The sequence below is a fragment of the Schistocerca gregaria genome, unplaced genomic scaffold (genome assembly GCF_023897955.1).
Source record: "Schistocerca gregaria isolate iqSchGreg1 unplaced genomic scaffold, iqSchGreg1.2 ptg000705l, whole genome shotgun sequence".
NCBI lineage: Eukaryota > Metazoa > Arthropoda > Insecta > Orthoptera > Acrididae > Schistocerca > Schistocerca gregaria.
The window spans coordinates 295001-307500 of record NW_026062083.1 but is presented as its reverse complement, the minus strand read 5'-3'; the positions used below and the strand labels follow the sequence as shown (position 1 = coordinate 307500).

The 12500-nt window shown below is 53.1% G+C and overlaps 2 non-coding genes across 2 annotated transcripts in view; both read left to right on the top strand.

The window, feature by feature from the left end:
• The first annotated feature begins 11241 nt into the window (after positions 1-11241).
• On the top strand, positions 11242-11396 carry LOC126320226 (5.8S ribosomal RNA). The gene has a single exon (XR_007557963.1). It is a non-coding gene; the product is annotated as a 5.8S ribosomal RNA (ribosomal RNA).
• Positions 11397-11584: 188 nt separating this feature from the next.
• LOC126320203 (large subunit ribosomal RNA) overlaps positions 11585-12500 on the top strand; it is a 4226-nt gene continuing 3310 nt past the window's right edge. Inside the window, exon 1 of the ribosomal RNA XR_007557947.1 lies at positions 11585-12500. This exon is cut by the window's right edge and continues 3310 nt beyond it. This is a non-coding gene — a ribosomal RNA (large subunit ribosomal RNA).

Sequence of the window (12500 nt, the reverse complement as noted above, 5' to 3'; positions counted from 1 at the left end):
AACTCAAGTTGTCCCTTAACCTAACTCAAGTTGTCCCTTAACCTAACTCAAGTTGTCCCTTAACCTAACTCAAGTTGTCCCTTAACCTAACTCAAGTTGTCCCTTAACCTAACTCAAGTTGTCCCTTAACCTAACTCAAGTTGTCCCTTAACCTAACTCAAGTTGTCCCTTAACCTAACTCAAGTTGTCCCTTAACCTAACTCAAGTTGTCCCTTAACCTAACTCAAGTTGTCCCTTAACCTAACTCAAGTTGTCCCTTAACCTAACTCAAGTTGTCCCTTAACCTAACTCAAGTTGTCCCTTAACCTAACTCAAGTTGTCCCTTAACCTAACTCAAGTTGTCCCTTAACCTAACTCAAGTTGTCCCTTAACCTAACTCAAGTTGTCCCTTAACCTAACTCAAGTTGTCCCTTAACCTAACTCAAGTTGTCCCTTAACCTAACCCACGTTGTCCCTTAACCTAACCCACGTTGTCCCTTAACCTAACCCACGTTGTCCCTTAACCTAACCCACGTTGTCCCTTAACCTAACCCACGTTGTCCCTTAACCTAACCCACGTTGTCCCTTAACCTAACCCACGTTGTCCCTTAACCTAACCCACGTTGTCCCTTAACCTAACCCACGTTGTCCCTTAACCTAACCCACGTTGTCCCTTAACCTAACCCACGTTGTCCCTTAACCTAACCCACGTTGTCCCTTAACCTAACCCACGTTGTCCCTTAACCTAACCCACGTTGTCCCTTAACCTAACCCACGTTGTCCCTTAACCTAACCCACGTTGTCCCTTAACCTAACCCACGTTGTCCCTTAACCTAACCCACGTTGTCCCTTTGCCTAACATAGTTCACTGCTCGGAATCTCTGGTGTCGTTGTTATCCTCATGTAGATGTCTTGCGAGTGTTGCTTACTTTCCACATATTCCCGCTATCCACTGTCAATTGTACTGCAATAGGACTATATCGGCCCCCCCCCCCCCTCTGTCCCCCTCTTTGTGTCTCTGTCCTCTCAAGCTGGTCGGTCTGGCGTGTGAGTGTTAAATGAGCCTCGCAGCTGTTCAGTTGCATTCAGATGTCGACGCCCTCAGTGTACGTCGTGGTATGGTCTGTGTCCATTGTCCGCTGATGTCGTACGCGTAACCCACACGCTGTACCGATCATCGGTAGTTACGTACAGAGTGAAGTAGTGTGATACGTGTGACTGTACGCTGGCTGTGCCCAACGGTGTCGAATCTCAATTTCCATATGTTGTGCTCGATGCTACTTGTCTCGTCTCCCAATAACAGCTAGGTTGCACTGTGGTACGCCGTAGAGGCGTGTGGGAGGAACGTACGAACGCATTGTATGTCACCCTGGGTCGCTGGGGGTGGTGGTGCGGTGAGTCAGGTCAGGTCAGGTCAGGTCAGGTCAGCGTGAGCCGTCTGATGTAGTGACGCGTGTATTCCGACTTTGTCGTATTGCCTCACACAAAGTGCTACCCTGGTGGACCGCGTTCCATATCTGGGACATGCGCAGATGCCGGTTGACAGTGGATCGCGGAAGGGACATCGCATACTTGCGCGGGCCACCTTCCACGTGTTCTCTTCTGCACATGTCGCAGTGTGTATGTGGTCTGATGTAGCGTGTCGTGACACATGACATCCTGGCATGCAAGAATTGTTGAATTCGCAAATGTAGGTGGACATCTACGTTTACTGCCCAAGATACGCAAATGAACTGGAAATCCGTTGTTGAGCGGTTGTTCACGCTGGAGGTGAATCTGTGATGGCGACGATCGGTACAGCTATTAACCGGTTGTTTCAGCGGTACCCGCCACATCCACACACGTGACTAGGCCCATGTGGGTATGAAGCGATACGCGGCGGTGGCTTGGTGGGACTGTTCCCGGCCGGTGAAGGGGGGCCGCCCGGCGTGTTGGCCGCGCGCTGCGTGGGCGCACGCGCAACAGCCGGCTGGTGGGGGGCGCCGAGTGGCAGGAGCGCCAGCCGACGGGCCCGGCAGGCGGCGCAGCTACGCTGCGGCGCACCCTGCACGCGGCGCCTGGCGGCCAAAGTTGGTTCAGCCGAGCCCGGTGCGAAGCGCGGTGGACATCTGCAGTGTGCTGGTCTGATTGAGGACTGTGTGCGTTGAGGATGCGCCGCCGCCTGGCACTCGGCGCCGCGACGCCGTCTGCTGCTCGGTCGCCCCAGCGGTTCTCGCAGGTGGTCTGTATCGCAGTTGTGCGGACGTGTTGGCGCGTGCGCTGTGCTGGGAGAGTTCGCTTCTGCACCCAAGTGGGGCTTTGCCCTTGTGTGGCGCTGGCGTTGGAGCTGCCGGTCACCATAGGTGGCGCGTGTTGTCTCCCGCCGGCAATGCCACGACAGCACGCTCCCGGGCCTCTGTCGGCAGCGGCAAGCTCAGTTGGGAGCAAGGGTGTTCGCACTAAAACCGTCTACTCGCCTAACTCCGGGCGATTGCGCCTCTCTCGAAACCGACCAAGTACCTAGGACGGCGCTGCGCGCCGCCGGGACCTGAGAGGGTTTCGAGGTGTATCGTGCAGGGGAGCTCGGCCTCCTCCTGTTTGCAGAATAATTGAGCGGACGCTTGCGTGTTCGCGCGGGCCCCCGGGACACACTCCCGGGCGGCCGGCTGCTCAGCTCTAGTTGACGCAGCTCCCTGGTTGATCCTGCCAGTAGTCATATGCTTGTCTCAAAGATTAAGCCATGCATGTCTCAGTACAAGCCGCATTAAGGTGAAACCGCGAATGGCTCATTAAATCAGTTATGGTTCCTTAGATCGTACCCACGTTACTTGGATAACTGTGGTAATTCTAGAGCTAATACATGCAAACAGAGTCCCGAGTCTGGCGTGAGGTCGGTCGCTCGACGGCGCGTTCGGCGCGGGCCCGCCCGTAGCCGGCGCGCCGTAAGGCACGGAGGCTCGCACTGGGGCGTATCGCTTCCAGACGGGCGTGCCGCGGCAGTCCTCACAGGGGAAGTGACGCGTCTCTTACAGCCTCTCCTTCCCAAGTGGCTCTTTCCGCCTTCCCGTGGTGCCAGACGTTAAGCTTGGCTTTTTGCCTTGCGACAAAAGGGAGAGCTGCGACCCAACCCGATGCGAAAGCGAAGGGTGCATGGCACAGGGGGAGCTGTGTCGAGGGACCATACATCAGTCCCTTCTTTTCGCAGGGCACAGAACAACAGGTGCTCTGCATGCCGGCGATCTCGTTTGTCGACGTGGGATCGCGGCGCGTGTCGGCAAGGGTGCTTCGCCGCGCCCCTGGGTATCCGGGGCGTGTTCTGCCAAACCCAGGTGGTGGTAACATCGCCTGGGCCAGGTTAGATGGGTCCAGACCGCCGAACGCCTGGGGGACCGGCCCGCCACCTGAGTAGGAGTGGGTCCCTGGCCGAGAGGTGGAAACTCGGGCAAGTAGGCGGCGAAGGGCGAGAGGTGCATCCGCCTCTCCGGAGTGCGGGGTGCAGTTGCCGGGGTGCGTCGCGTGAAATCGCCGATGACGAAGTCACCGAGGGGGACCAGTGCGCTGGAAACGGCGCGCTGAACCCAGCAGCTCTGGAGTGCTCTTGACCTAGGGGCGAGGTCGGTGAGCGAGCTGCAGAAGTCCCCCCCCATGCCAGAGGAGCCGGTCCGGGGCAAGAGACGGGCTCCCACCCCTTTTTTATCACTCGTTCATCATGGCTACACCAGAAACGAGTGATTCGAGTGCGCCAACGCGAGCTTCCGTGATGTCTGAACCCGCTCCTCAGGACGAGTCGGGACAGGCAACTGAGGAAAACGTTCTACAAAGACACACGAGAATATCATTGCTCCTCGAGCAACATATTAAAAATGGTAAAATTAGTCAAGCGGCTCTGACTATAATCAAAAATGAACTGGCGGCGTGGGCTATCGCAAACGCCAAGCTTGAGGGCCGAGTGGAAGAACTGACAAAAGAAAATGAGAGACTAAGGAAACAACCCGGAAAGACCTGGGCGGCGGTGGTCGCACAAGCGCCACCAAAACCGCAGACTACAAAGGATACCATTGCAAAAGTAACTAAAAGATCTGACACAACGGTATTCCTAAGAACCCTACCAGGCCAAGACACTAGCGTAAAAAGAATACAGGAATTGCTTACGACAACTATCAATCCAGCTAAAGACAAAATTAAAATAAATAAGGTAAAACCCAGCAGAAACTCTGTCATTGTTGAAGTAGCTTCAGAAGAAGACAAAGAGAAACTGTTAAATAATGCAAAACTAAACTCGGTGGTCAAATGCGAGCCACCGAGGAAAAGAAACCCATTGGTCATCTTGTATGATGTACCAACAGTCATGACGAATGAAGAACTGCAAAAATCTATAAAGGCTCAGAATTTTGATGATATGACAGAAGAAGAATTTAAAGCAAACTTCAATTTGAGATTCAAAACCGGGCCTCGGGACCGTGATGTGGTCCATCACGTTGCCGAGGTCTCCGCTCACATGTGGAAAAGAATTACAGCAATGGGCAGACTATATGTCGGCTTTCACGCCATTAATACACGCGACTTTCTGGTCGTACCGCGTTGCCACAATTGTGGAGATCTCGACCACGTTTTGAGGCACTGTACCAGGGGGTCGGCCTGCTCGAAATGTGGCGAGGATGGCCACGTCAGGAAGGACTGTAGGGCTGCGGCGGTTTGTATCCCCTGCAAAAGACGGGGTAAAAAGCCCTGTGGAACCACGGGACGTAGCTGCCCCACCTACAGACTTCTGGAACAAAGGCTTATTTCAAGAATAGACTATGGCTGATCAAACCAAAGCCAACAGGATGCCCAAAAGGAAATCCCCTAGCAAAAGGAGGAGGGATGCCCTGAGGGCGAGTGCTTTCAAGCTTTTCTTGAGGTTGCACATGGGCACCACAACCAGAACCGTAGATAAAAGCACTCAAACCGACTCTACCACTACGGATAGAGGGACACAAACGAGGCCTCTGGCAGTCACGCTCCCCTCCTCCCCAAGCAGGGAAACAAGGCCGACAAAAGACCTACGGCAACGGCATCCTGTACCAGAGACGGTGGCAGTCTCAGCAGAATTAAATATAACAACAAAACAACCAGTTCAAGAAAATAAAATAACTAGTTCAAGTGAACCAGATGCAATAAAAGATCCTGTAGTGAGACTGCCACCTGTCGATCCAGTCAGAGTCTATCCAAACCTGGAACTCACCATGCAACTGGCGAGGCTGGAGCAGCCGACTACCCTGACCACTGCCTTGAGACATGTGGTTCGGGTGGGACATGAATATGGACAGAGAGTCACCTTCTCGGTAATGGAGGCTGTGGACAGAATTCAACTCAAGTCAGTGAATCTCCCCACTGACTTCGGAGCCCTGCGTGACCTACTAAAGAAAGTCTTTGACAGACGTGGAGAAAAATTCGACCTGAATGAAATTTATCGACAAGCTGTTCTGGCAAATGGACGTATCACATTCGACTGGAACAAAACATGGCCTCATGACAGGATTCACACATACACTCCATAGACAACTACATGACGGAAATCACCATTGGCCAACTAAACACCCATAACAGCAGACTTGTCATGCAGGAGTTGCGAAGGGAAGTGGAGGAGAGGAGACTGGATGTGGTCTGCCTGCAGGAGCCGTACTCCCTAAACGGGAAGATTGCTTTCACAGCTGCGACCTGGCAAGTCGTCTGCAGAGGTGAAGACCCAAAAGCGGCAATTATTATCACTAACAAACTGATAAGGGCTACAGTTCTAACGCAGTTCACAACCAGCCACTGCAACGTCGTGGAGCTGCAATCTCCAGCAGGAGCTATTATTATGATCAACACATACTTTCAATATGGTGATGATATTGAAAGACACCTAGCTCATCTCACCACAGCTATCACGGCGTTGCGGGGGCGGAAAACATTTGTGACTGCCGATATGAATGCCAAATCCCCCTTATGGTACAGCGGCACCAGGGATCCCAATGGAGAGAAGGCAGAAGAAGCCATCATGGCCTTGCAGCTTGTAGTGGCTAACAAGCCAGGCAACCCTCCGACCTATGCGGCGGGAGGGGGCCAAGGCACAAACATCGACGTGACCCTGGCTACGCCAAACGCAGCATACCTAATCCAGCAATGGAAAGTAGTTGAGAATGCCACTACAAGTGACCACAATCTTATTACTTTCAACATAGGAGATGGCGAGAGCCGCTGGGCCATGGGGTGGGAAATACAATACAATTACAATAGAGCCGACTGGGAGAGACTTGCTGGGGAGTGCGACATTCCTCCGATATCAGAAGGTGACGACCACAGACACTTTGACGTTGACAACAGAGCCGAAGAACTGGTCTCAGTAATAACTCGAGCAGTCAAGGCAGCCGTACCTACTAGGAGGAGGGCCATGGCGGCCTCTCCATCACCATGGTCTGCTGAACTAGAGGAGATGCGCCGGTCGGTCAGAAGGCTCAGGAGGCACTACCAGCGCAGTGTCGTCTGGCAAGAAAGACAAAGATGGCTGCAGCTTTACCGGGAAGCCAAAGATAACTTCCAAAAACAGCTACGGGAAGTTAGAACAAAAAGTTGGGAACACTTTGTTCTGAACCAACTAGCATTAGACCCATGGGGAGTTCCCTACAGGCTTGTCCGGGAAAAGATCCGTTCTCCGATGGAGCTTTCAACCGTCAGGCATGGGGACCGGATGACGGGGTCTTGGCAGGAAACTGCTGAGGTCCTTCTCCACTCCCTGTTGCCTGATGATACAGCGGATGAGACAGATGAACAACGGCAGCTGCGGGAGAATAACAACAATGCGTATGAAAATGATATGGCAGTCTACCCATTCTCAGAAGAAGAGGTAGCTGGCCACATAAATTCCCTGAAGAGAGGAAAAGCTCCTGGGCCAGACGGTATTGTGGCGGAAGTGGTGCAATTCCTGGCCCCCCAGATAGTCGCCCCTCTAACTCATTTATATAACGAATGCCTCAAGCAGAAAAAGTTCCCTCGAATATGGAAGAGGGCAAATGTGGTAATTATAAAGAAAGGGGCTGACAAAGACCCAGCAGAAACCAAATCTTATAGACCTATCTGCCTGCTTGATCTGCTTGGGAAGATTCTGGAGAGACTTCTGGCTGATAGACTGGCGGCACACCGAGTGCTGTGCGGAATGAGCAACAGGCAGTTTGGCTTCAGGTCTGGACGATCGGCATCTGATGCAATCGCCCTGGCGGCCGAGGTCTGCGGCTCTACCCCGTACAAGTACGTTGTTGGCATCATGGTGGATATAAGTGGCGCCTTCGACAACCTGTGGTGGCCTTCGCTCTTCTCCTGCTTAAGGGAGAAGGAGTGTCCAGGGCCGCTATATGGCTGTCTGAGGAGCTATTGTGAAGATCGGGAGGTCTGGCTATCATCTGCTAGCACAAGAGTAAGGAAAACTATCACCAAGGGATGTCCCCAGGGTTCCGTACTGGGTCCGCTGTTCTGGGACATCCACATGGAACCCTTACTAGATACATTACAACAAAGCGACGTAGTGCTGGAGGTGATAGCCTACGCAGATGATCTCCTCCTACTGGTCGGCGGCCGTAGCCGAGAGGACATAGAGCCTAAGATCGAGAGAGCAATAAACACACTCCAACTGTGGTGCCGCAAGACAAAAATGACAATTTCACCGGCCAAGTCTACCTATCTTCTTCTAAAGGGACAATTAGCTCGTAACCCAACTGTTAGGATAGATGGATCACCAGTTCTCCGGCGACGTGAGACACGCTATCTAGGTATCATCATTGATGAAAGGTGGACTTTCAGTAGACACATTGAAACCGTAACTCAAAGAGCTTTACAGGTACTCAACAACCTCATCTCCATTGGGCATAAGCGGTTTCATCTTCCACCACATCTCATCAAACTCTATCATAACAGTATACTAACATCCATAGTGGGTTACGGATCCGGAGTCTGGGCACACAGGCTCACGAGGGTGGTGCCCGCCATGACAGTGAGGAGAGTGCAGAGAAATATGATCCTGAGATCAGTGGGGGCATACAGAACTACACCGGGAGGAGCCCTGTTAGTTATTATGGGGCTTTGCCCCCTGGATATCAAAATTCGGGAGCAGGCCGCTTGGTACTGGACTAAAAAGGGGAATTTGGAAAAAACCGAGGAAATTCTGGGCAGCAGGACAGAAAATAAAGTAGAAATTAGGAAAAAAGGGGAGCTGCTATGGCAACTTTCGTGGGAAACCGAAGAAACAGGGCGTCGTACCTTTGAGCTCCTACCAGATGTTAGGGAAAGGATGGAAATGTCACATTTCGATCCATCCCGGGGACTCATCCACTTCCTCACTGGGCATGGACCGTACTCGACATATCTATGCCGATTTGGTAAAAAGGCGACACCTGCGTGTGACTGTGGTGTTCCGGAGGGTACTCCTGACCATGTAGTCTACGAGTGCCCCCTTTTCAATGATGTGGCCTCAGTACTGCGGGACCAACTACCACATAACGACACTTTTAGACTAATCAGACATCGCGACACTTTCGACATCATAAACAAACTGGCTAACGCGGTATCTCAGAAAGTCCTAAAGGACTACCTGAAAGACCTATAGTAGCACAAAAAGAGATAACCCAGGACACAGATAGAATATGATACCCTACTCCCAAACCGCCTGGGCGCGGAAAGGCCGACTTCCTCAGTCTGAATCCGCCGCGCCACAGGATTCTGGGGGGGTGGGGTGCAGCCTTACCAAACCAGACAACGCACCGGACTTGACATTAGGATAAGTTAGTTGTAGGACTTAGTTTTTAGATTTTATTATTAGTAACCTGCAGCGATCACCATCTCGGCCTGCCCAGTGTCAGGGGCACGCTCATTGGGGTTAGCTCAATGAGCAAGGCTCTACAGTAGGTTTATATAAATTAGCTGACACAACTGTAACGCTGTAGGATTAGTAACTAGTCTAAAGATTAAATGTTTGTAGTAGACTAACAATAATGTTGCCCATTGCTTACTGTTCACTTATATACTAACTAGTTACTACATAGAACTTAGAATTAGCTGCTAATTACCCTTGTATAACTAACTTGGCCCACTAATCAAATAAGGCAGTGGGCTAGATGTAAAATTAACATTGTTTATGGAAATAAAGAATTTTTTTTTTTAAAAAAAAAAAAAAAAAAAAAAAAAAAAACAGAGTCCCGACCAGAGATGGAAGGGACGCTTTTATTAGATCAAAACCAATCGGATTGGCTTGTCTGGTCCGTTTGCCTTGGTGACTCTGAATAACTTTGGGCTGATCGCACGGTCCTCGTACCGGCGACGCATCTTTCAAATGTCTGCCTTATCAACTGTCGATGGTAGGTTCTGCGCCTACCATGGTTGTAACGGGTAACGGGGAATCAGGGTTCGATTCCGGAGAGGGAGCCTGAGAAACGGCTACCACATCCAAGGAAGGCAGCAGGCGCGCAAATTACCCACTCCCGGCACGGGGAGGTAGTGACGAAAAATAACGATACGGGACTCATCCGAGGCCCCGTAATCGGAATGAGTACACTTTAAATCCTTTAACGAGTATCTATTGGAGGGCAAGTCTGGTGCCAGCAGCCGCGGTAATTCCAGCTCCAATAGCGTATATTAAAGTTGTTGCGGTTAAAAAGCTCGTAGTTGGATTTGTGTCCCACGCTGTTGGTTCACCGCCCGTCGGTGTTTAACTGGCATGTATCGTGGGACGTCCTGCCGGTGGGGCGAGCCGAAGGGGTGCTTTCGCGTCCCGAGGCGGACCCCGTTTAAATCCTACCAGGGTGCTCTTTGTTGAGTGTCTCGGTGGGCCGGCACGTTTACTTTGAACAAATTAGAGTGCTTAAAGCAGGCAAGCCCGCCTGAATACTGTGTGCATGGAATAATGGAATAGGACCTCGGTTCTATTTTGTTGGTTTTCGGAACCCGAGGTAATGATTAATAGGGACAGGCGGGGGCATTCGTATTGCGACGTTAGAGGTGAAATTCTTGGATCGTCGCAAGACGAACAGAAGCGAAAGCATTTGCCAAGTATGTTTTCATTAATCAAGAACGAAAGTTAGAGGTTCGAAGGCGATCAGATACCGCCCTAGTTCTAACCATAAACGATGCCAGCCAGCGATCCGCCGCAGTTCCTCCGATGACTCGGCGGGCAGCCTCCGGGAAACCAAAGCTTTTGGGTTCCGGGGGAAGTATGGTTGCAAAGCTGAAACTTAAAGGAATTGACGGAAGGGCACCACCAGGAGTGGAGCCTGCGGCTTAATTTGACTCAACACGGGAAACCTCACCAGGCCCGGACACCGGAAGGATTGACAGATTGATAGCTCTTTCTTGATTCGGTGGGTGGTGGTGCATGGCCGTTCTTAGTTGGTGGAGCGATTTGTCTGGTTAATTCCGATAACGAACGAGACTCTAGCCTGCTAACTAGTCGCGTGACATCCTTCGTGCTGTCAGCGATTACTTTTCTTCTTAGAGGGACAGGCGGCTTCTAGCCGCACGAGATTGAGCAATAACAGGTCTGTGATGCCCTTAGATGTTCTGGGCCGCACGCGCGCTACACTGAAGGAATCAGCGTGTCTTCCTAGGCCGAAAGGTCGGGGTAACCCGCTGAACCTCCTTCGTGCTAGGGATTGGGGCTTGCAATTGTTCCCCATGAACGAGGAATTCCCAGTAAGCGCGAGTCATAAGCTCGCGTTGATTACGTCCCTGCCCTTTGTACACACCGCCCGTCGCTACTACCGATTGAATGATTTAGTGAGGTCTTCGGACTGGTACGCGGCATCGACTCTGTCGTTGCCGATGCTACCGGAAAGATGACCAAACTTGATCATTTAGAGGAAGTAAAAGTCGTAACAAGGTTTCCGTAGGTGAACCTGCGGAAGGATCATTACCGACTAGACTGCATGTCTTTCGATGTGCGTGTCGTGTCGCGCAACACGCTACCTGTACGGCAGTGGCCGTGCGCCGCGTGCGGAACCACGCGTGCCTCTCAAAACTAGCGGAAGTGTTGTTGTTGTTGTGTGGTACGAGCGCTGAAGCTCTGGAGCGGCTGGCCTGCGGTACCTGGCGCCTGGCGCCGGTTTTGAATGACGTTCGCCCGAGTGCCTGTCCGCTCCGGTGTGGAGCCGTACGACGCCCATCGGCTGTGAGGCCGTTGGACACAAAAAAAATAGTGGAACAGGGGCCGTCAGACGCCTCAGTCCCGCAAATGCTACTGTCTTGAAAGAGACAGTGGGAGACTGAAAAGGAAAAGATCACCCAGGACGGTGGATCACTCGGCTCGTGGGTCGATGAAGAACGCAGCAAATTGCGCGTCGACATGTGAACTGCAGGACACATGAACATCGACGTTTCGAACGCACATTGCGGTCCATGGATTCCGTTCCCGGGCCACGTCTGGCTGAGGGTCGGCTACGTATACTGAAGCGCGCGGCGTTTGTCCCGCTTCGGAGACGTGGGAGTGTCGTGGTCGCCTGTGTGGCCGGCCGCGTCTCCTTAAACGTGCGATGCGCGCCCGTCGCCTGGCGGTTCGCATACCGGTACTTTCTCGGTAGCGTGCACAGCCGGCTGGCGGTGTGGCGTGCGACACCTCGTACAACGACCTCAGAGCAGGCGAGACTACCCGCTGAATTTAAGCATATTACTAAGCGGAGGAAAAGAAACTAACAAGGATTCCCCCAGTAGCGGCGAGCGAACAGGGAAGAGTCCAGCACCGAACCCCGCAGGCTGCCGCCTGTCGTGGCATGTGGTGTTTGGGAGGGTCCACTACCCCGACGCCTCGCGCCGAGCCCAAGTCCAACTTGAATGAGGCCACGGCCCGTAGAGGGTGCCAGGCCCGTAGCGGCCGGTGCGAGCGTCGGCGGGACCTCTCCTTCGAGTCGGGTTGCTTGAGAGTGCAGCTCCAAGTGGGTGGTAAACTCCATCTGAGACTAAATATGACCACGAGACCGATAGCGAACAAGTACCGTGAGGGAAAGTTGAAAAGAACTTTGAAGAGAGAGTTCAAAAGTACGTGAAACCGTTCTGGGGTAAACGTGAGAAGTCCGAAAGGTCGAACGGGTGAGATTCACGCCCATCCGGCCACTGGCCCCCGCCCTCGGCAGATGGGGCCGGCCGCCCGCGCGGAGCAATCCGCGGCGGGGTCGTGTCCGGTTGCCTTTCCACTCGCCGCGGGGTGGGGCCGTTCCGGTGTGCGGTGGGCCGCACTTCTCCCCTAGTAGGACGTCGCGACCCGCTGGGTGCCGGCCTACGGCCCGGGTGCGCAGCCTGTCCTTCCGCGGGCCTCGGTTCGCGTCTGTTGGGCAGAGCCCCGGTGTCCTGGCTGGCTGCTCGGCGGTATATCTGGAGGAGTCGATTCGCCCCTTTGGGCGCTCGGGCTCCCGGCAAGCGCGCGCGGTTCTTCCCGGATGACGGACCTACCTGGCCCGGCCCCGGACCCGCGCCGCTGTTGGCTCGGGATGCTCTCGGGCGGAATAATCGCTCCCGTCAGCGGCGCTTCAGCTTTGGACAATTTC